At 43.1% G+C, this 23,241-nt stretch overlaps 1 protein-coding gene across 7 annotated transcripts in view; it reads right to left on the bottom strand.

Annotated features, from left to right (window-relative positions):
* The window catches only part of GABPB1 (GA binding protein transcription factor subunit beta 1), a 55,365-nt gene extending 49,412 nt beyond the window's left edge, over nucleotides 1–5,953 (bottom strand). The window contains exons 1-2 of one of the 7 annotated variants that reach the window (XM_066276435.1): nucleotides 2,676–2,968; nucleotides 1,926–2,004 (exon numbers count right to left, since the gene is read on the bottom strand). The gene's annotated coding sequence lies outside the window, so the exon portion shown is untranslated. Of the gene's footprint in view, nucleotides 1–1,925; nucleotides 2,005–2,675; nucleotides 2,969–3,778 lie in introns of those variants that run through there. The other 6 variants (XM_066276441.1, XM_066276437.1, XM_066276440.1 and 3 more) reach the window with 6 other exon arrangements.
* Between the last annotated feature and the right edge of the window lie 17,288 nt (nucleotides 5,954–23,241).

Here is a 23,241-nt window from a genome sequence, read left to right as displayed (position 1 = left end):
AAGGCTTTTGGGTCTGTTATATTACAGCTGAGTTTAAATAGCACTCATTTAACACTCATTTAGCTTTATCTAAGAAAATAAAAATTATGATCCGGTTAAGCTAACCAGCTTGTTTCATTCAATTACCTTTTGCTTTTCCACTTTTGTACCTGCAACCTTAAACACGTCATGTAATTTGAAACGACTTAGGAAACTTAAAGACACCAGGCCCAAACTCTCATTCAGCACATCAATTCCTCTTCCTTAAAATCCCTAACAAGTTTTCTTGGAAGAATGTTGAAACCTGCCTCCTTCTAACTTCTGCACATTGCTCTTAGTTCTTTTTGGTCAGATCAAACCTCATCTTTCTGTGTGACAGACCTCCAAATATTTATAGCCAACCATCATAACTTAGATGAGTTTCTCTTCCTTGGGGCCAACCTCACATTTTTTTCAACCTTTCCCCTTTTCCATTTCCCCCATGATCAAGGTCCTCTGGTTTTTAAACTTGAGTGTCTATCACCTGGGGGACCTGAAAAAACAAAGTGCCCACATCCTATCCTACTTAAGCCTGGGCCTCTGTGAGGTGTTTTTTTAAATTAATTTGCCAGATGATTCTGATATAAAGTCTAAGAATGAATACAAGGTCCCATTATGATAGTACGCTATCTAAAAAGCTGACATAATGTCCCAGGTATAAAACAACCAGTACAAAATAAAGTGCGGCTAACACCATGCTTTATATATGATGTTCTACTAACATCAGATGACATTTACTTTCTTAAAAAATTATACTATAGTGTTGACTCTACAGTCGGTTAAAATATTCAAATATTTTCCATATTCTCGATTTGTGCTTTAGCATCTTGGGCCCCACCTGCTAGCATTTACAGTTACTCCCATTAAAAGTTAAAAGAACTAGGGCTACGAGCTCTAGGTTTCTATTTCTAAATGTACTAATGACGTGGAGTATGGATTTACCTTCAGTGGCAAAATTACTTCATGCAAAGCCTCTACACATACTAAGTATATCTTAGTCCAAATAAAGGTATACTAGCCCCCCGAAGACTGAACTGACAGCTGATCACACCAAAGCATTTTCCCTGTGCAGAGCACTGTTGTCAACACTGTGAGGAAACTCAAGCCTAGTACAACACTAACAGATTTAATAGATTTACCTTCTAGAGAACATGATGGTACTAGTAAGTAAGATCTTTAGAAAACTTACGTATAATACACAACTACAGCTGTACACATTAGTGTTATAAAAACATATGATTACTAGCTGGAAAGCTGTGGGACCAAAGAAATGATTCTCATTAGAAAATTAAGTTGCCCTGAACTCTAAGTTTTGTTTGGCTTGTTTTTTGTTTGCTGAGAGAAGCAATGGAATCCTGGAATCCTGAGCAAGTTCAGTGCTCAGGCTCCTTGCAAAGGGACACCTCACCGCCAAAAATGCAGCTCAAAATGAAGTCATGGTTCAAAATTCCATGTAATAACTTCTGAACTCCTTATAACTTGTTTGCTTTACCTGTTACTATTACTAATTCATGAGGTATTCAAGGTCCCCCCCCCAAAAAAAAGTCCGTTCTACAGAAGACATGGCCCATCATAAATACATCTCAGAGATGAGGGGGCAGGAGCAAACCAAGATCCAATCTGACATTTTCATTTGAATAGCAAAGATCAAAAGTATACCTGGCATTTTCTAACAATTACATGAAGAATGACCAGATGCTTCCTGTTGATGGAACAGTACAGAACTACAGACTGACAGAATCAGACTAGATAGAGTTCAGAAAAAACAACTGGAAATGAATTTAGCTTCATTTCAAAAACATTAAAATTACATTTATATATAAGTTTTCACAAGCACATCCAATATGGAACTCATGTTTTATTTGTGTACATCAGTAAAAATAAGTTGTGAAATGAAAAATAATTACTTAGTCTTTTCAAATGCTCCCGAGTCTCCAGGATCACATGCAGATTATGCAATCTTTATTCGTGATGTTGTTTTTGCATCTAAATCCCAAATTGAAAAAAGTTAAAGCCTAAGGGGGGAAAAAATAGAAACCTGCATTCTTCTACATATTTTTTAAATGTGTCTGATATAATAATCTTGATTTGACTTGTGGGGTGGGAATGGGCTAGAAATGACACATTTCTCAGTTTAAAAAAAAAAAAAAGAAAGAGAAAGGCACGAGAATACAGTGGCTTGTTCCAGAGGTTAAAAAATGTGGTATCACAACAGCCTAAACACAGTAGATTAAAGAATCTAACGACTTCTACTCATCCAGACATTTAAAAAAGACCTGTAGCAATCCAAAACAATGTCACTCTTTGCTCAATATGTCATTTATGTTACATGTAATGACTTTATTTTTGTTACTTAAAAAGTGGAAAACTATGAAAAATAGATAAAGCCATCTTTAGGTTCCTTAATTTCAAAGTTTGAGCCTGAAAGTGGAAGTGTCAATACTGATGATTACCTGTCACTGTGAAATTTAAACCAAACTGGGTGGGTAAGTATGTGAGACAAAAACTCTGCCAAAATAATTTTTGACCACTAACTTCCACATAATAAATCATCACAGTGCAATCATCTTAATTGAGATGGCAAATTACAAAGATCCTTTTACTGTCTACATCAAACCATTTTCCAGATAAAAACTGTACTTCAGAAAGTAACTTGCCTGAATCCAGACAGCAAATCATTGTCCAAAGATAGTACTTAAAATATTTCCACATTACTAAGCCCCCTTCAGAAGCGCTGTGGTCTCTGCCCCTCCTTTGAACAGATGTCTGCTCGCCACAGTCCAATCAGGTTTAAAGCAGGAGTATGTGTACTGCAAACAAGCTTAAAATGGGAAAACACACACAAAGCAGGCCTACATAATTCCTTTGGTTTCAGTTTTCACGTTGAACCCTTGAGGCTAGATACGCTGATTCAACACGGTAGGAAGGCTTCAAGAAAACATACTTTAAAAACACACTGATGAACAGTGCCCAGGCAGAAATGACCTGGCAAAATTCTCAACTTCTTCCCCGAAGCCATGCACCCGCAGATCCCGGCAGCCAAGCGCCAGAAGCAGGAGTCCCGGCATCCGGAGTGGCAGGCTCCGTCCCCACAGGACTACAGTCCCCGAGGCCGAGACAGTCGCCGTGGCAGCCCCGCACGGGGCGGGACGGGCTCCTCGATTAACCCTGTCTGGACCGTCCACTCCCGCCGCGGCCCGAGCGCCTCCCGGCCCCGGGAGCTCCGAGGCACAACGTGCCCGAGGCCGGCCGCCTGTTTCCCGCCCTAGCGAGCCCGGCAAGGCCGTCGGGCCGCCCAGACAAAGAGATCCACGGCTCCCGGGGCGGCAGGCGCCGAGACCGGGCCGCTTCTGCCTCTCTCTCCCGCCCGCAGAACCCCCGTCGCCCCGGCCCGACACCGTGCGGGCCGCGGGGCCGCCGCTCGGGACCTGCCCGGCGAGGAGCTGCGAGGCGGCCGCGACTCGCCGGGCCCGAGGAGGGGGCGGCGGCCGCCACCATGTCTGCCGGCCCCTCCCAGAAGCGCGGTGCCCAGCGGACAATGCGCGACGGCGGCGCGGGCGGAGCGGGCGCCCAGGCCGACCCCGCCGACCCCCGCGGAATAAGCGGGGCCAGGAGCCCCGGAAACCCGGCGCCTTAATGCAATAAACAGGAAATCGCGGGGATGATCTGGGTTCCGGGGGAAGTGGAATTATTTTTTACCAGCGAAGAGATCAACTTCCACATCCGGTGGTAACAGGGCCCTACACAGACCCGCACTGACCTGGAAAAGCTTCGGGAGCGGCGACGGGGGAGCAGCAGGAGGTAGTGCGGGGACCCGAGGCGCTTCGGACCCGGCCGGGCTGACGCGGCCCCGCTACACACAAAGCGCTTCGGCTGCACAGGGCGCTATTTTCCGAAAATGCCGCGTCTGGTCGGCGCCCAAAATCCCCACCGAAAAGTCCCCCGTGCTGCGCGCGGAGGGACACATGGTGTGCGAGTGAGTCAAAGCTCCCAGCATCCCTCCCGGACCCGGCCCTCGGCAACCCCGCGTCGGAACCTTTCCGCCCCGGACCTCGTCATCAGGTCCCCCCCACCGACCCACTGCACGACTCCATTCCGGAGAGAAGAAGAGGGCGAGAGGATCTGCTTTTTGCATTTAATGAAGGGGAAGGAAACGGGCCATTTCTAGAGCTTTAGCCACACAAAGAAAGTGGCGGAATGATCCGTTCTCGGCGACCGCAAGTCCCGGCTCGCCCGGCGCCTGCGCGGCACAGGGGAGGGAGCTGCGGCCGGCCATGTGCGCGGTGGAGCTGTCCGCCCGGCCGTGGAGCTTCCCGCCTCTTCCTTAGGGGCCTAGGAGTTGGGAAAGTAGAGTGCGCGTGCTAACGTTCGTGTCTCTCCGGCCCGAGCGCTGAGAAACGGGGAAACGGGCCCTGTGACTTAGCTGAGGAACCTAGCAGAGTGCTGGAAGGTGGAAGGGCTCCCAGGTTTAACTTAAAAGTGGCCGTAGATTCAGCTAGGCAGACTGGAACAGGAGTCGCTGTTGAGGTTAGAATAGAAGGAACGATGATCGGGTTTATGACGACTTGTATATATATATTCCTCTAGCTAGCTAGCTTTCTTTTTTTAATTCTAATGGTATCTCTTATTCCCTAGATCCTACTAACTGCTATCTGAGTTCCCTTGGATTACTTTCACCTGAGGTAGAGATGTGCTGCGTTTTTTGTTTCTGTGTGTGTCTGGAATGTCAGATTTGTGTTATGATGTATTTGGTAAGAGAGCAGCAAAAGTTTATTTTGATAGATTGATTTGCAAAGTTCAGCCTTCTGAATTTGGTTTACATGGGCTGATATGTTAAAAAACCCAACACATTGATATATGTTTAAGTGAGGAGCCCTAGAATTACTTTCCCACCCAGTTTTCCCAGCCAGCTAACCGTGCAGCTTTTGGCATCCCTTATCGAGGAATTGAGGATATCTGAGACAAATCCGGGAGAGCTGACAGGTTTAATTAAATCCATACTACCCACTGATTTTTTGGCCTTGGATAAATAATCTTTTCCTCCGCTTATTTTGTAAGATTGATGTAGTATAGCAAAGACTTGTAAAGTCTTGGTGTAACTTAGATCGTTGTGTGTAAAATAGCAGAGGGAATGACATTGGGGCCATACTCTGTTGTTTTCTTTTGATCTAATATTTTCATTGCTTCAGTTGATAAACAGTTATCAAATTTTCAGTTATATGCTTGCTTGTTTTTTGTTGTTTTGTGAAAGAGAGAAGCATCAACTCGTTCAGCCTAGCTGTGCCATTGATTGCTTCTTCTATGTGCCCTGACCAGAGATTGAGCTAGCAACTCCGGGATGGAACCAGCGACCTAAGCAGTCCCCAGGGGTGCTCTAGCCACTGCACTATCAGCCAGAGCAGCAATATGCTCTTCTGAAACTGAATTTATTTGTATTTATTCAGCTAAAGATTTCCCTGGAATCCTTGCCCTCATTGATCTTATGCTGTAGAGTGCATACAAGTAAATAGGCATTATCAATATAATGAGGGTAAACTGTTGAATACTGTGTAATCTCATATAAGAGGAATGAATCTCTTACCTTGGAAGAGAAGAATGCAGTGGTACTGGAGAAGCAATTAGCTTTAGTAAGGAAATTGAGGCAGGGCCTTCTAGGCAAAGTAAACAATACGAGCAAAGATTAAGAGACAAACTCTGGAGAGATTGTTGGGTGCAGAAGATAATGCTGTTTGAGGAATGTCTGGAATATTCCTGAAGAGTTGTAGACGTGAAGGCCAGGAATGCCATGGAATTCGTTTTGAGTGCTAAGAAGAAGCATTTAGAAAGTTTTATCTTGTGTGTGTGTGTGTGTGTGTGTGTGTACACAAGAGAGAAAGGGAGGAGGGAAGAGTGATGAGAAGCACTTAATAGTTGCAGCACTTATTTGTTCATTGATTGCTTCTCATACCTGCCTTGACTGGGTGCCCCAGCTGAGCAAGGGGTCCCTTGGTCAAGGTTGCTAAGCAACCTTGGGCTTCAAGCCAGCAACTGTGGGATCATATTGATGATCCCACACTCAAGCCTGCAATCTCAAAGTTTCAAACCTGGAACCTCAGCATATCGGGTCCATGCTCTATCCACTTTGCCACCACCAGTGAGGTGGGAGATTTTAAATAGAAGCATCATAGATTGGATTTACATATTAGATGTGCAAAAATCAGAGGCATGGAAAACAATTTGGAGAAAACAGAAATCAGTGAAAGAGTAATGACTTTTGACTGAAATAGCAGCCGATAGACCTGAAGAATACAACCAAAGTGGTTGAGAGCGTGGTATTGCTGATTGGATAAGGGAATGACTAAGAGGGAGATAGCAAAGATAACTCCCTAGTTGTTGGGAGAGCAGCTGGGAGGATGTTATTGTATTCATTGAGATTAGAAACAAGGGAAGAGGCCCTGGCCGGTTTGCTCAGTGGATAGAGCATTGGCCCAGCCTGGGTTTGATCCCTAGTCAGAGCACACATGAGAAGTGACTGTTTGCTTCTCTCCCCCTTCTCTCTCCTCCCCTCTTGCAGCCAGTGGCTTAATTGATTAGTCTGAGCATCAGCCCAGGGCGCTGAGGATAGCTTAGTTGATTCAAGCATCAGCCCCAGATAAGGGTTGCAGAGTGGATCCTGGTTGGATCCCAGTCAGGGTGCATGTGGGAGTCTATCTCCCCTCCTCTTGCTTAAGAAAAGAAACAAGGCCCTGGCTGGTTGGCTCAGTGGTAGAGCGTCGGCCTGGCGTGCAGAAGTCCCGGGTTCAATTCCTGGCCAGGGCACACAAGAGAGGCGCCTATTTGCTTCTCCACCCCTCGCCCTCTCCTTCCTCTCTGTCTCTCTCTTCCCCTCCTACAGCGAGGCTCCATTGGAGCGAGGATGGCCCGGGCTGGGGGATGGCTCTGTGGCCTCTACCCCAGGCGCTAGAGTGGCTCTGGTTGCAACAGAGCGACGCCCAGAGGGGCAGAGCATCGCCCCCTGGTGGGCGTGCTGGGTGGATCCCGGTCGGGCGCATGCGGGAGTCTTTCTGACTGTCTCTCCCCGTTTCCAGCTTCAGAAAAAGAAAAAAAAAAGAAAAGAAACAAGGGAAGGGAAAGACAGATTAGGGAAGAAAGGTTTTGTTACGACCTTGTAGAAATTGAAGTGATTATAAGTCAAGCAGATATGTCTAGTAGGTAATTGGATGTTGATTCATTTAGGTTGTTTCAAGAGCATACATCTGTAACTGGCCCTATTCTACACACTAGAATAGATTAAGCAGCAACAATACCAGCAAAGGTTTCTGTTCCTGCTTCTAGTGGAGAGAACAGACTATCAATAAGTTTTACAAAAGAGGAGGAAAGGCCCTGGCTGGTTGGCTCAGCGTATGGAAGTACCGGGTTCCATTCCCAGTCAGGGCACACAGGAAAAGCGCCCATCAGCTTCTCCACCCTTCCCCTTCTGCTTCCTCTCTCTCTCTTCCCCTCCTGCAGCCAAGGTTCCATTGGAGTAAAGTTGGCCCCGGGCACTGAGGGCAGCTCCATGGCCTCCACCTCAGGTGCTAGAATGTCTCTGGTTGCAAAGGAGCAAAGCACCTGATGGGCAGAGCATCGCCCCCTAGTGGGCATGCCAGGTGCATCCCGGTTGGGCACATGCAGTAGTCTAATTGCCTCTCCACCTCTAACTTCAGAAAACTACAAAAAAAAACTTAAAAAGGAGGAAAGGTACCCTGGCTGGATAGCTCAGTTGGTAAGAGCATCGTCCCAAAGCAGAAAGATTGCTGGTTCGATCCTTGGTCAGAGCACATAGAGGAACAGACTGATGTTCCTGTCTCTCCCTTTTTCTCTCTCTAAAATCAATAAGATAAATATTTAAAAAGAGAGAGAAGGAAAGATAATATCCCATAACATGTTCCATGAAGAAGATTGAAAAGGGTATTTGGATAAAGCCATGTTCTGGGGGAGAGAACAGGCAAAATTTTGGTAGTGCTAAAATTTTGCTAAGACCTGAATGGGAGTAAGTTAAGGTCAGTATTCGAGACTAAAGGGAATAGCAGGGCAGAATCCTAAAGTGAGAGAGCGTTGTGTTTAGCAAGGAAGCCAATGTGGCTGAAGTATAGAGAGCAAAGAGGAGTGGTAGAAGGTGAGGTCTGCATCCTTGGTGAATTTAAGTGCTCTAGAAGCCATTGAAGAGTTTTGAGTGAAGTAGGCATATGGAGAGGAGTAGTCAAGATAAAGTTGCTAATGATTCAAACATGAGTGAAGGTAAAGGAGAAGGAAGCAAGAGAGATTCCAGGATTTGGGGCATGGATGTCTAGACCAGAGCTGTCCAGTATAAATACAACCCAAGCCACATGTAATTTTATAGTAGCCACATTAGAAAAGTAAAAAGGAACGATTGAAATTAATTTTAATAATGTATTTTATTTAATCCAATTTATCAAAAATAGTTTTATATGTGATCAGTATTAAAACGTATTAAATAGTTTTGAATGTTTTCAATTATTTTTTATTACTAATTAAGAGTTTGAAATCTGGTGTGTTTTATCTGACAGCTTAGCTCCGTACTTCATAAAGTTTAGTTAAAAAGTAGATTCACATATACGAGTTATTCCAAACATGCCTAAAATTGTTGTAATAATTGAATTATGTGTTAGATTTTAATACAATTTTAAGTTAAAGTTAAGATTACAGTTTTAGTTCTTAAATTAGCCATATTTCAAGTGCTCAGTAGCCCCATGTGGCTAATTACTACTATATTGGACTGTGGAGTCTAGTGGAATAAAGATCAGTGGAAAAATACTAAGAGTTATGTCACCTGACTAGGTGGTGGTACAGTGGATAGAGCATTGGCCTAGGACATAGGTTCGAAACCCTGAGGTCATCTGCTTGAGCATAGGCTCACCAGCTTAAGCTTGGGATCATAGACATGAGCCATGTTGCTGGCTTCAGCCCAAGGTCGCTGACTTGAGCAAGGGGTCACTTGCTCGACTGGAGCCCCCAGACCCCCACACCACAACCAAGGTGCTGCAACAAAGAGTTGATGCTTCTCATTTCTCTCCCTTCCTGTCTGTCTGGCCTTCTGTCTCTGTCTCTCCTTTGTTGAAAAAACAAGAGTTGTGTGGAACCTGCCTGGAAGGCTTTGGATGCCTTGGATGCTGTGGTCAAGGATTGGGGCTTTATCCTAAAGACAAAGGAAACTGAATAGTTTTGAACTAGGGAGGGACAGTGTTGGTCTTGAGGCTAGAAAAAGGCCCACTAAAAAAAAAGAAAAAGAAAAAGGCCCACTAGGTGGCCACCTGGTGGTTCAGGACCAAGAGCAATTCTTCCTCCACATTTCAGGCTCTGACCTGTATGTACCCTTAGATACAGAAGTGCTCTATAGTAGTGCCACCAAAAGTATGGGTTATAGGTCACATTGCAAGTCAGGGCCAGTCTTCAAATCCTTTTTTTATTTGTTTTCTAGTAATTTCTTTTTCTCTTTTTTTCCAGAAAAAAAGTAGTAACAGTCCATTAGTAATTATTTTTTGATCTTTAACCCTAGATAATTTTTGAAGCTCTGCTATAGAGGCACTCAAGGTGAAAGCAGTCAATAGGACAAATTCCAAGAATACTTAACTAAAACCAAATGCCATTTTTTCCTTTAGAGTAAGAACTGGAACAGCTAGGAGAGAAATGGACATCTGCTTAGTTTCTCCTTCCAAGGAGAAAAGGAAGCCATGGAAATAACCAAATTTAAAATTGCTTCCGTTTATTAAATGCTTCCTATGTGCTAGCCACTGTGCAAAGCCTGTTACATATATTGTCTCATTTAGTCCTCACAACTATGAAATAGGAATTAGTAGCCCCATTTTTTCCAATGAGGAAACAGGCTAAAATAGGTAATTGACTTAACTCAAGTCACCATGCTGGTAAACGTAAGAGACAGGATTCCAATATAGTGGGGGGTTTTCCAACTCTTAATCTTTTTCTTTTTTTAACTTATTGATTTTAGAGTGGGGAGAGAAAGAGAAGTATCAGCTCATAGCTGCTTCACTTTAGTTGTTCATTGATTGCTTGTCGTATGTGCTTTGACAGGGCAAGCCAGTGTTTTAAACCAGTGACCTCAGCGTTTCAGGTCGACACTCCATCCACTGTACCACCACAGGCCAGGCAATAATGATCTCATTTCAAAGCTGTTGTACTTATTTACTTTTATTTTTTTACCATTATATTCCCAATATTTAGCAAAGTCCATGGCACAATTCTACGTTGTTTTAGAGAGAATACATGAAGTTGACTACAAGCATGCCTTGTTTGCACTTTACTGACATTGCGTGATTTACAAATTGAAGGCAAGACCCTCCACCAGCAAAAAGATTACATCAGGCTTTATTGCAATTCTTACTTTTTTGCAGTGGTCAAGAACTGAACCCACAGAATCTCCAAGGCATGCCTGTACATTTCTCACAGAGGATTCATTGGTGGATTAGGTACCAGAGTAAGGGGAATTAGTGGTATCCAACAGCATCAGGCAAATGTGTTCATTTCTATGATAGAAGTATATCTGCTTTGCTCCTTTCTGGAATTTATAGCCCCACAAATCATAAAAAAAAAACAAAGTAAAATAAAAAAATCCTCAATATGAAATGAGTAAGAGACTTGAAGAGACCTCCCAAAAGAGGGTATTCAAATGGCCAATAAACATGTAAAGGTGCTCAACTTTTTAATGGTTAGAGAAATACAAATTAAAACTACAATGAGATAGAGGCTGCTGCACTCTCACAAAAATGGCTAAAATGGAAAACACAGAAAATGCCGAGTGTTGGCCAAGAGTTGGAACAATTGAAACTACTTGCTGGTGGAAGCATTTATTGGTTTAGCCGCTTTGGAAAAGTTTTATAAAATGGGCAAAACCAAATGATTTAGGAATATATAGGTAGTAAAAACTATAAATAAAGAGAGGAAATGGTTAGCTAAGGTGGGAGGAATAATGCTTGAGAGGGTATAGGGACTTTTGGGTTGCCTGGTGTTCTGTTTCTTGACCTGAATGGGGGTTACATGGGTGTCCACTGTGAGCTGAAGATTTTGGAGTGTGTGCTTTTCTGTATGTATTTATATATACTGCTCACAAAAATTAGATTTTTTTTTTTTACTTTTCTGAAGCTGGAAACAGGGAGAGACAGTCAGACAGACTCCCGCATGCGCCCGACCGGGATCCACCGGCATGCCCACCAGGGGCGACGCTCTGCCCACCAGGGGGCGATGCTCTGCCCATCCTGGGTGTCGCCATGTTGCGACCAGAGCCACTCTAGCGCCTGAGGCAGAGGCCACAGAGCCATCCCCAGCGCCCGGGCCATCTTTGCTCCAATGGAGCCTTGGCTGCAGGAGGGGAAGAGAGAGACAGAGAGGAAAGCGCGGCGGAGGGGTGGAGAAGCAAATGGGTGCTTCTCCTGTGTGCCCTGGCCGGGAATCGAACCCGGGTCCTCCGCACGCTAGGCCGACGCTCTACCGCTGAGCCAACCGGCCAGGGCTAAAAATTAGATATTTTATCACTTCATATTTGTTTTTGAAATATCCTTTAATTTTTGTGAGCAGTATATTTCATAGTTTAAAAAATTTTTTTTTTTTCTTTTTAGTGAGAGAGACAAGGGCAGACAGACAGGAAGGGAGAGATATGAGAAGCCTCAACTCATAGTTGCGACACCTTATTTGTTCATTGATTGCTTTCTCATTTGTGCCTTCACCAGGGACTCTAGCTAAGCCAGTGTCTCCTTGCTTAAGCCAGCAACCTCAGGGTCACGACCTTGGGTCCTCAGCATCCCAGGCCGATGCTCTATCCACTGTGTCAGGCTCATGTTTTAAAATATATCTGGAATCAACAAATTAGAAAATTTTTCTTGGGCAATGCTGGCTACATAATACCAACTGCGGACTGAGCTGGTCTTTATATTTATTACAAATGTGAAAGATGAGGTAGGCCTGAATTCTGGGGGTGGCAATGGTGAAGGACAGATGGAAAAAGTGCTATAGAACTTGAGGCAGTGTGGGAAGGTGAAAGAGCATGGCAGCTGGAGTGAGGAGCCTCACATTCAAGGCTTCACTCATCATTTAGTCTAGTCTCCAACCACTCTCTACTTAGATGGCCTGGGTATATCTCCTGACCTGCCTGAATTTCAAATCAGCATTCATTGAGCACATATTAAACTATGCCAGCTGCTCTACATTTGCCATCTCATTTATCCCCCTCAAATTCCAAGGTAGCTAAAGTAGCAGCATTTGGTTGACTGACTATAGAGTCACAGCAAGAAAAATAGCCAGCATTGAAAATCAGCTTGACTCCAGTTTATACAGTATACTACGCCATTCCTGGAGAGCCCAGGGTGTCCTGCAGAAGCCCCCGGGGAGAATTTGACTCAGGGAAAGTTAAGCCCTAAGGAAAAACCATTGGATTTTTGTTATGTGTGACCAAGGGGGTTACTGAAACATGTAGGAGTGCCCGCAGTCCTGTTGTGCTTCTATGAGTGTGGGTAATCCAGACAAACATTTGCGTTTTAGACCTCTGACAAGAAGAAGAAAGTCAAGATGGCAACTGTAAAAAATAGTACAATGAAAACAGTCAATTGCTAAAGCCCAGCTAGATACTCTTACCAGCCAAGTGCTTTTGATCTGAAGTCTTGAAAGATTGGAGCAACTCACTATGTGATTTGATGTTTGCTACTTTGTTCACGTATTGCCTAAAACCATCTTGAGTATCACCAGTGATATGGCTCCTTTATATTGGGAGATACTGGGATGTTATATTAAATAGCGTTCACTGTTTCGAGGGCAGTTTTAGTCACCTAACATCCTGAGGGAAAAGATCAAGGTGGTTTTACCAGTCAAGGTCATTAAAACTTGGAATGAAAGATAATTTTTACTGGTGATGAACACACGTCTTTGAGAGAAATCAACCTCAAAATAGAGTAATCCACAGTAATCAATTAGAAAGATTTTTCCCAACTAGGTTTATTAGAACTTTATTTACTATTAGAATAGCAGTTTAGCATTAAAGAAAATTAAAGTAAAAGTGTTCCACCACAATGCAATTACAGGTTTCTCCCTGCATGTGTTTAGATTTACACGTGAATAATATGCACATTTTTGGCAGACATCCTGCTGAAGATTTTTAATTGATTGCAGGAACATGATGTCTTCTATCTTTGTCTACCCACTCTTTCTGAGTTCTAGAGAATACCTCCAGGAGGCAAGTGAAATTCTTTGGCAAAGTTACTGGTTTCAGAATTCCCTGGACTCACAGAACTTTGATTTCCAGGAATTGGTTAGGTACAGTCACTTTTCTCAAGCCCCCACAGTTAAGGTTGCATTGGGGCCACTTTACTTTCTTAGTCTATTTTAAGGGAGTGAGCAATGAATAATTGGTTAGTTATGTATGGCTCCCAGCCAGATCTTTTTTTCCAGCCAGATTTTTTAAAATTATTTAAATAGATCATCTATCTACTGGTGCACTTTTTTTTCTTTTTTTTTTTCACGGAGAGAGATGAGAAGCATCAATCATTGCGACACCTTAGTTGTTCATTGATTGCTTTCTCATATTTGCCTTGACCGGGGGGCCACAACAGACCGAGTAGCCCCTTGCTTGAGCCAGATACCTTGGGTCCAAGCTGGTGAGCTTTGCTTAAACCAGATGAGCCTGCACTCAAACTGGCGACCTCTGGGTCTCGAACCTGGGTCCTCCGCATCCCAGTCCAACGCTCTATCCACTGCACCACTGCCTGGTCAGGCCTTTTTTTTTTCTTTTTTTTTTCTTTTTTTTTTTGAGAGAGAGAGAGAGAGAAGCATCAATTTTTTGCTCTACTTAGTTGTGCATCAATTGCTTCCCATATGTGCCTTGACCATGGGTCAAGCTGGCTACCCCATGCTCAAGCCTGCGACTTTGGGATTGTGTTGGCAACCCTATGCTCAAGCCAGCAACATCAGCGTTCCCAGTTGATACTCTATCCACTGTGTCACCACCACTCAGCAAAAAAAAATTTTTTCAATGTCTTCGACTGTCTTCCATCTATACAGTTCCCACCCTCATGATAATTTCTACTCTTATCTTCCTGTGTGTTCTTTCAGAGTTTTTTTTCTTGCCTGTACATGTAAGTAAGAATATTTTTATTTTTCCCCATTTTTATATAGCAGAGATGATGCCATGTATACTCCTGTACTTTGCACTGAGGTCATCTTGGACTTTTCCATATTAATTATATAAAAGGCATCATTTTTTCTTACCCCTACAGATGATTTAACCAGTCATAATACAACTGAGAGACACTGAATTTCTAATTTTTTGTATTCTAATTTGTGCTTAGATGGGTATCTTTGTACACACATCTATTAAGTATATCTTATTTTGATTCCAGAGTGGATTTGCTCTGCAAAAGGGTGTGTGTGTGTGTGTGTGTGTGTGTATACATATATACATATATATATGTATGTATTTTTAATTTTTTTAAATTTTTATTGATTTTAGAGGAAAGGAGAGAGAGAAAGAAACACTGATCTGTTCCTACATGTTCCCCGACTAGGAATCAACCCACAACCTTTGCGGGTCCTGACAAAGCTCTCACCGAGCTACCCAGCCAGGGCCATGTATTTTTTACTTCTGATAAGTACTGCTGTATAGCCCTCCAGGCACCAAGTATTTCTCCAGAGCATTGCTGATAGTATTGCCAAATTTTTTTCTTTTTTTCCCCACAGCTTTTGAAGGGCAAATTATTTCAAGTCCTATCTAATATTTTCAGGACCAATAACAAAATCATTTGACTAAATTGGGAGAAATGGGGTTCTGTTTTCATAGGATTTGTTCATTGCACAGAAATTCTTTGCTGCAGCTCCTGCAGCTACACACCCACAACTAGTGAAACATGGTTGCTTCTGAAGTGGAAGCAGCCAGCCTGGACAGGGACCAAGAGTGACTACAAACAGTTCCACCTACACTTTTTTTTTCCTTTTGGCAAATTTGCAAGCTTAGCAGGATCTAAAAGTATTTGTCAGCCTTTGTTTGAATTGTAGAGAATCAACCTAGTAAGAGGGAGGAAATTAATTTCTTTCATGAAAAATTCCCCTAATATGACAGGAGCTGACAATTATTTTCCTGTAATTTTGCTTTGGTGCTGAGGTGGCAGAGGGAAGGAAGAAGTAGGGATATTGGGTTATAAGTTCCACCTGCACCAGGGTCACATTAAGGTATGAAGAAAAATGTCCAAGAATCATGATCTCAGATACTTGGAGCCAGAGTCACTTAGAGAAAGGTAAAGAATTAGTTGTGACTTGCAAGCTTACTGGCTTTTCAAACTTTTTAATCATTTTATAAATGTGTAGTTTTGTTATGGGCTGAATTTTTTTTTTAATTTTTTCTTTCTTTTTTTGTATTTTTTCCGAAGCTGGAAATGGGGAGGCAGTCAGACAGACTCCCACATGTGCCTGACCGGGATCCACCCGGCATGCCCACCAGGGGGTGATGCTCTGCTGCAACCAGAGCCATTCTAGCACCTGAGGCAGAGGCCATGGAGCCATCCTCAGCGCCTGGGCCAACTTTGCTCCAATGGAGTCTTGGCTGCGGGAGGGGAAGAGAGAGACAGAGAAGAAGGGGAGGGGGAGGGGCACACAGATGGGCGCTTCTGTGTGCCCTGGCCGGGAATCGAACCTGGGACTCCTGCACACCAGGCCGACGCTCTACCACTGAGCCAACAGGCCAGGGCCGATGGGCTGAATTTTTGTGTCCTCATAAAACCCCTAATGTGATGGTATGTGGAATTGGGGAGTAATTAAAGTAGGTCATGAGGGTGGGGGGGGGGGGCTCATGATGGGATTAGAACAGGTTTTATAAGAAGAGGAAGAGAGAGATCCCAGCTCGCCCACAGAGGAAAAGCTATCTGCAAGCCAGAAGGAAAGCTCTCACCAAGAACCGAATCAGCCAGCACCTTGATCTGTACTTCCCAGCTTCTAGAACTGTGAGGAATACATTTCTGTTTGAGCCACCCACTCTATGGTAATTTGTTGTTTTAGGGCTTTTTTTTGGAGAGACAGACAGGGAGGGAGAGCCATGAGAAGCGTCAACTCGTAGTTGCAGTCCTTTAGTTGTTCATTGATTGTTTCTCCTGTGTGCCTTGACCTGGGGGCTCCAGCCAAGCCAGTGACCCCTTGCTCAAGCCAACAACCATGGGGTCATGTCTGATCCCACACTTAAGCTGGTGAGCCTACACTCAAGCCAACAACCTCGGGGTTTCGAACCTGGATCCTCAACCTCCCAGGTCAACGCTCTATCCACTGTGCCATCACTAGTCAGGCTGTGGTAAGTTGTTATAGCAGCCTGAGTTGACTAAAACCATGTACCTCTAGTTTTTCACAGATTCATAAAGTTCTGGCCAAAAGAAGTATTGTCATAGCTATCAATAAATGTCCTCTCTCTCTTCAGATTAATGGCAACTGACATACTGTGTAGTTCCTGCACAATTTGGAAGTAGTGACCTCTTTAGATAAGACATGACTAAACGGTAATTCTTCAATTTGTTTAGTACTTTAATTTGCCTCTCGGGAGCTGCTTGGAATTTGATCTGTTGAAATAAGTGGTATATAAATGTAGGTAAAAACTCATTTACTTTTTTTTTTTTTTTTTACAGAGACAGGGATAGATAGGGACAGACAGACAGGAAAAGAGATGAGAAGCATCAATCATTAGTTTTTCGTTGCACATTGTGACACCTTAGTTCAGGGGTCAGGAACCTATGGCTCGCGAGCCAGATGTGGCTCTTTTGATGGCTGCATCTGGCTCACAGACAAATCTTTAATAAAAAATAACATTAAAAATATAAAACATTCTCATGTATTACAATCCATTCATTGCCTACCGCTCATGTTCATGGTTGCAGGTGGCTGGAGCCAATCACAGCCGTCCTCCAGGACAACACCACATTTTTATTGGATAATGCATAAAGTACATGGGTTGTTCTATGGCTCTCACAGAATTACATTTTAAAATATGTGGTGTTCATGGCTCTCTCAGCCGAAAAGCTTCCTGACCCCTGCCTTAGTTATTCATTGATTGCTTTCTCATATGTGCGTTGACCGTGGGGCTACAGCAGACCAAGTAACCCCTTGCTCTAGCCAGCAACCTTGGGTCCAAGCTGGTGAGCTTTTGCTCAAACCAGATGAGCTCACGCTCAAGCTGGGGACCTTGGGGTCTCGAACCTGGGTCCTCCGCATCCCAGTCCAACGCTCTATGCACTGCGCCACTGTCTGGTCAGGTGAAAATTTGTTTACTTAATAAGCTGTGTTACACAGTGGTGATTGACTGGTATTTAATAATACCCAAGAATTTTAATATTTTTGTTGTGTTAATGATGTTTTGTTATGGTGTCATACCTAATTTTTTTAAAAAAATAATCTTTTAGACATTGAAATATTTATGAGGAAATATATCTAGGATTGTTTCAAAATCAAGTTGTGATGGTGTGATTTGGCAGTATCAAGGAAATGAGTAGTCAAGGACGGTAATTGTAGAAGCTGGAGGGTGGATACATGGCAGTTCTTTATAGTCTCTGCTTCTGAATATGTGAAATTTTGTGTACTAAAACAATTGTTTAAATAATTTATGATTGTGTAGAACTAATAACTACAGCATGCTTTGTCTTACCTTCCATTATTCTGGTACATACTAAAATTAAAATATAAAGAATTCAACTTAAATGTCTTACCAACCATGAAAATAAAATGCTGGGCATTACTGCACATTGAATTTCACTTACCGTGCATTTATTTAGCAGCTACTAAATGCTTTCACATAGACTTTCTCATTTAATCTCTGCAAAAGTAGGTGTTATCTCCAGTTTATAAAAGAAAATGCAGACCTAGCTAAGTAATACACAGGTAGAAAATAGCAAAAGTAGGATTTTTTTCCCATCGGGCCTGCCTCCCAAATTTTATATTTTATTTCTACTATATTACGTGGCTTCTCAGACAAGACTGACTACCCTTTCTTCCATGCTGTTTTTCTTTTAGGAGTGAGCCTGGCACGGTAGGTAGGACAGACTCACATGTGAAATGTGAAAGATTTCTGAGGTTTTTGTTTCCTCCTTTCCTGTTAAGGCAGTTAGAATCCCACGGCAAGGAGTTAAAGGTATACTGCGCGGTAAGGAAACCATAGAATAGTGAACTGATAAAATTCTAGACCTAACTTGCCAACCTTTTTCTCCTAGAATTTATTTGATTGTAATTATACATATTTGTGTGGCTTACTGTTCAAGATACGGAACTGATACTCTCATCTCACTTTCAGAACATAAGAGCTCAACCTTCAGGGCATTATGCTAAGTGAAATGAGTCAGACAGAGAAAGACAAATACTGCATGATCTCACATATATAGAGTTAAAAAAAAACTGAACTCATAGTAACAGAGTAGATTAGTTGCCAGGGGTGGAGTGAGGGGGTGTGATAGTGGTGAGGGGAGTGGGCAAAGGTGACAAAGCACACAACTTCCAGTTATGAGATGAATAAATTTTGGTGAGCTAATGTATAGCATGCTGACTGTGGTTAACAATATTGTATCATATAGTTGAAACTCTCTAAGAGTAGATCTTAAGGATTCTCACTTCAAAAAAAGGAGGGTAACTGTGTGAGGTGATGGATTTAATTAACTTTATTATAGTAATCATTTTGCAAAGTGTGTATCAAATCATGTTGTACACCTTAAACTTATACAATGTTATATGTCAATTATATCTCAATAAAGCTTCTGGAAATAAGTTCAGTCCTAACACAATTTTCTCTGTTCTTTTCCTCCTGCATCCCCACTCTACCCTGTCGATTTATATCCCACAGTTGAAGCTATGCCTAAGCAACTCAGGAAATGGAGTAAGTGCAGAGTAGAAACATCCCCCACCTACCACTGACCAGCTGGCCCTGCCAGTCATTGCTTTCTCCTTTCTCTTCCCAAGAACATGTCCCTTTTACACCTTGAGGGAGCTTGGAACAACCTCCTACTTCTAAGCCAGTTATAACTATGGGACTTTAAGAATACTTATGTATAGTGTGGCAGAGCTAAACAAAAGTCCCACCTGGAATTGTGTGGAGGGAAGAGACCAGGTTTTATAAACACTTAGGATTAAAGCAAGACTTGAATCCAAGAAGCAGTCCCCTATTGAGGCCTTATGTAGAATCTAAGTATTTACACTCCTTTATTCCCCCTTTCCTATTCATCACCCCCACAAATAAAAATCACCATACTCAGGCAGATCTGGACTCAACCATGCTTAAAACAATCCTTTGCTGATTACTCCATGGAGAGAGACTTGCAGCTCCTTGGTCCACTTTCTCTGCTCCTGAATTTCTGTGTCCCCACCCCAGAGAAAGTTAACATGACGGAGTTAGTAAGAGCACAAATTCCAGTTTTATCCAGAGATGTCCTTTGACCAGGCAACAATGAATCATTAGACAAGCTATGCTGTGTTTGATTCTAAAAAAAATTTGACACTTGAGCCCAAAGAGATTGGAAAACTAGAAAATTAGAAATTGAGAGTTTCAAGTTGGAATAAGAGAATACCTACAGATTATTTAAGGAAATAAACTTGAAAATGCTCCTGCCCAACCTCTGGAGAAGGCTTTCCATAGGATGGAAAGCTGAGAGTTGACTTCCCCCTGGCTAGCCCTCTTGTCCCCAGCAGCAAGCAAACAGGGAAGTACTGTATTACTTAGAAAAACATTAAGCCCAAGGTTTTGGTTTGAATTTGGAGTTTTAGTTTAAGATAGTTGATTTTTCTGCCGTCTGCACACAAGTGTGTCCCCATATCCTTCTCCCCCTTCACCCTTCAAATGAAACCTGTTTTGCTTTTCCCCTTATAGGAACCACCCTTCTCCACTAAGTCCAGGCTCAAAACTTTCTTCATTTTACTGTTTTTGTTTCATAATCAGCAATCCAGCTAGACTTGGAGGGCTGAAGTGAGAGTACAAAGATTACAGGATAGAGTGAGCAGCAGAAGGAATGGTCTGGAGGTTAAGACAAAACAAGTCAAATTTACTAGTTTACAGTCAGCAGTAGTGAGCTTTATGGTCCTGCCATTCCTGGACCTACGTGTTCCGTGGCTTCCACAACATTTATGTCCTCTTCTACCTTGCCAAAGACCACGTTTGTCATCCACCCACCCCGGCTTGGCAGTGCAGCATGTGCGTTATGTCAGGTGATGGCACTACTTGTGTTGGGTCCAGCATTTGCCATGGACAAAATTCCTGGACCCATCAGCATGCTTCAGGATAAAACTCATCATCAAACTCTCCCCACAGATGGACTTGCTGCCAGTGCTATTACTACCCTAACACATAAATCCCAGAATAACTGAAATAGGAACGTTACTAACCAAATCTTTTTCCCAGTGTTTTAGAGCATGAAAGTTTTCTGTCTGTAGAACTTTGCTAACAGCTCAAAGCAGACCTGGCCCAAGGGCTTCCTATGGAGAACAATGTGGCCAGGAACAGGGGTTGACCTTGGCTGGATAGTGGCAGTGGTGGAGTCTGCAAAACCTAAGTTTCCTCGTGTGTGTGTGTGTGTGTGTGTGTGTGTGTGTGAAGTGGGGGTGGGGGTGGGGGGAGGCAGACAGACTCTCATATGCACCCTACCGGGATCCACCTGGCATGCCTACGAGGGGGCAATGCTCGGTCCCTCTGGGGCATTGCTCCTCTACAATCTGAGCCATTCTAGCACCTGAAGTGGAGGCCATGGGGTCATCATTAGTGCCAGGGCCAACTTTACTCCAGTGGAGCCTTGGCTGAAGGAGGGGAAGAGAGATAGAGAGAAAGGAGAGGAGGAAGGGTGGAGAAGCAGATGGGCGCTTCTCCTGTGTGCCCTGGTCGGGAATCAAACCCAAGACATCTACACGCCAGGCTGATGCTCTACCGCTGAGCCAACCAGCCAGGGCCTCATTCTTTTTTTTTTTTCTTCTTTAAGTGAGAGAGAAGTGTGGAAGGGAAGGAGGGAGGAAATGGACAGACAGGAAGAGAGAAGAAGCATCAACACGTAGTTGCAGCGCTTTAGTTTTCATTGATTGTTTTCTCATACATGCCTTGACTTGGGGGCTCCAGCTGAGCCAGTGACCCCTTGCTCAAGCCAGCGACCTTGGGCTTCAAGCCAGCAACCTTTGGATTCAAGCTAGCGACCATGGAGTTAAATCTATGATCCCATACTCAAGCCAGCGACCCCGCACTCAAGCTGGTGAGTTTGCACTCAACCGGATGAGCCTGCACTCAAGCCGGTGACCTCAGGGGTCCAAACCTGGGTCCTTGGCATCCCAGGTCAATACTCTATCCACTGTGCCACCACCTAGTCAGGCCTAATTTTCTTTATTCTTTATTCCAAATCACTTGTCCTCCCTAGAAAGAAATTGTGTTTATACCTTTAACTCCACAAACAAGGACTCCCCCCTAAAAAAGCTAGTATCACTTTTCTTTCAGATTACTGAGTTTTGTTGCCCTCTTTGAATTTAACCTTTCCTTCCTGCCCCCATATTATCCTGCCTACCACTGTGATCTTCCTCAAGTCTTGCTTTCATCTTGAGACTCTTTTGAGCATTCCCTACAGAGTATCTAGGTGGACATCTAGGCTCATCCGTCATCTGGCCCTATCCAGCCCTGCGTTTGGGCATAGGTGAGTCAAACATGATAGTATTTGAAAACATCTAGCATAGTCCCTTATATAAAAGGCACTGTAGCTTCATTTACTCTTATCAGGTTAGTTTCTTTACTGCCAAAAAGTATCAATGGGCCTGACCAGTAGTGGCATAGTGAATAGAGTGTCAACCTGGGACACTGAGGTCCCAGGTTCAAAACCCCAAGGTTGCCACCTTGATCACGGGGTTGCTGGCTTGAGCGTGGGGTCGCTGGCTTGAGCTTGGGATCATCAACATGATCCCATGGTCACTGGCTTGAGCCCAGAGGTCACTTACTTGAAGCCCAGGGTCACTGGCTTAGCTTAAGCCTCCCCCCACCCGTCAAGGCATGTACAAGAAACAATCAATGAACAACTAAAGTGCTGCAACTATGAGTTGATGCTTCTCATCTCCCTTCCCCTCTCTCTCTCAAAAAAATAAATAAAAAGTACCAACAGTTATATCTGCATCACCGATTATTCTCCCTCCAAAATATATATTCTTCTGTTTCTCCAAATCTATCAAAAATGAACCAATTCAAATTCTGCCTTCAAATTTTAAAACAATCTTGAAAGTCATAAATGTGGAAACAAATGCACTCTCCCTCCCAGGAGTATGCCCATTCTTTTACCTTCCCTCCTTTTTCCCTTGCCCCCTCTTCTTCCCCTTCCCTCTCTATTAAAAAAGTAGGAACAAATGAAAAGCCATACCTTGTTCTTGGCTAAGAAATTCAACATCATAAAAATACTGTTTATTTAACGTAAGTCAAACACTGACCAGGTGTTTTGGAGAACAAAGGATATGAGAGAGAGGAGCTAGCCAAGCCGATTCTAACGTTCATATGGAAAAAATTAAAAAGCAAAAAATGGCCTGGAAACCCTGGCAAAGAAGAGTAATAAGAGGAGTCTATCATATGCTAGATACTAGATTGTAAAGGCACTAATCTGCCTTCATGACCTAAACATCTCCAAAGACCAGAACACTGGGCATTAGGTTTCAACATATGAATTTTGGGAGAACACAAACACTATCTACAGCACAAAATAGTCACCTGTATAGCACACAATAAGGAGGAAAAGGGATCTGTAATTACCGATAGAGAAACATCAGCTTAATATAAACATTATTAGGAAGGTGCAGAAAGTATGTACAGTGTGCTACATTTTAACAAGAGGAGGAGAGATAATGTTTATATTCACTTATATTTGCATAAGGGAACCCATGAAGGATCCTAATAAAACTGGTTATTTTACCCATAAAGGTAAGCCCATGGGGACAGTGATAGGAGCATGACTTTTCAGTGTACATCTTTTGATATTGCTTTGCTATTTAAACAATATGAATTAAATATATTTCATATATATCTTAACATTAAAATATATAAGTAAAACATAAAAATAACATTTAATATAAAGGCTTTCTCAATCTATAAATAGGAATATAAAAATTAAGAGTTGGGAAGGCCTGTCTGGCTTGTGGTGGTGCAGTGGATAATGCATCCACATGGAACGCTGAGGTCATGGGTTCAAAACCAAAGCCCAGCCTGACCAGGCGGTGGCGCAGTGG

Source organism: Saccopteryx bilineata, chromosome 4 (genome assembly GCF_036850765.1).
Source record: "Saccopteryx bilineata isolate mSacBil1 chromosome 4, mSacBil1_pri_phased_curated, whole genome shotgun sequence".
Lineage (NCBI taxonomy): Eukaryota > Metazoa > Chordata > Mammalia > Chiroptera > Emballonuridae > Saccopteryx > Saccopteryx bilineata.
The sequence above is the reverse complement of the archived record's forward strand: the minus strand, read 5'-3'. Positions and strand labels throughout refer to the sequence as shown.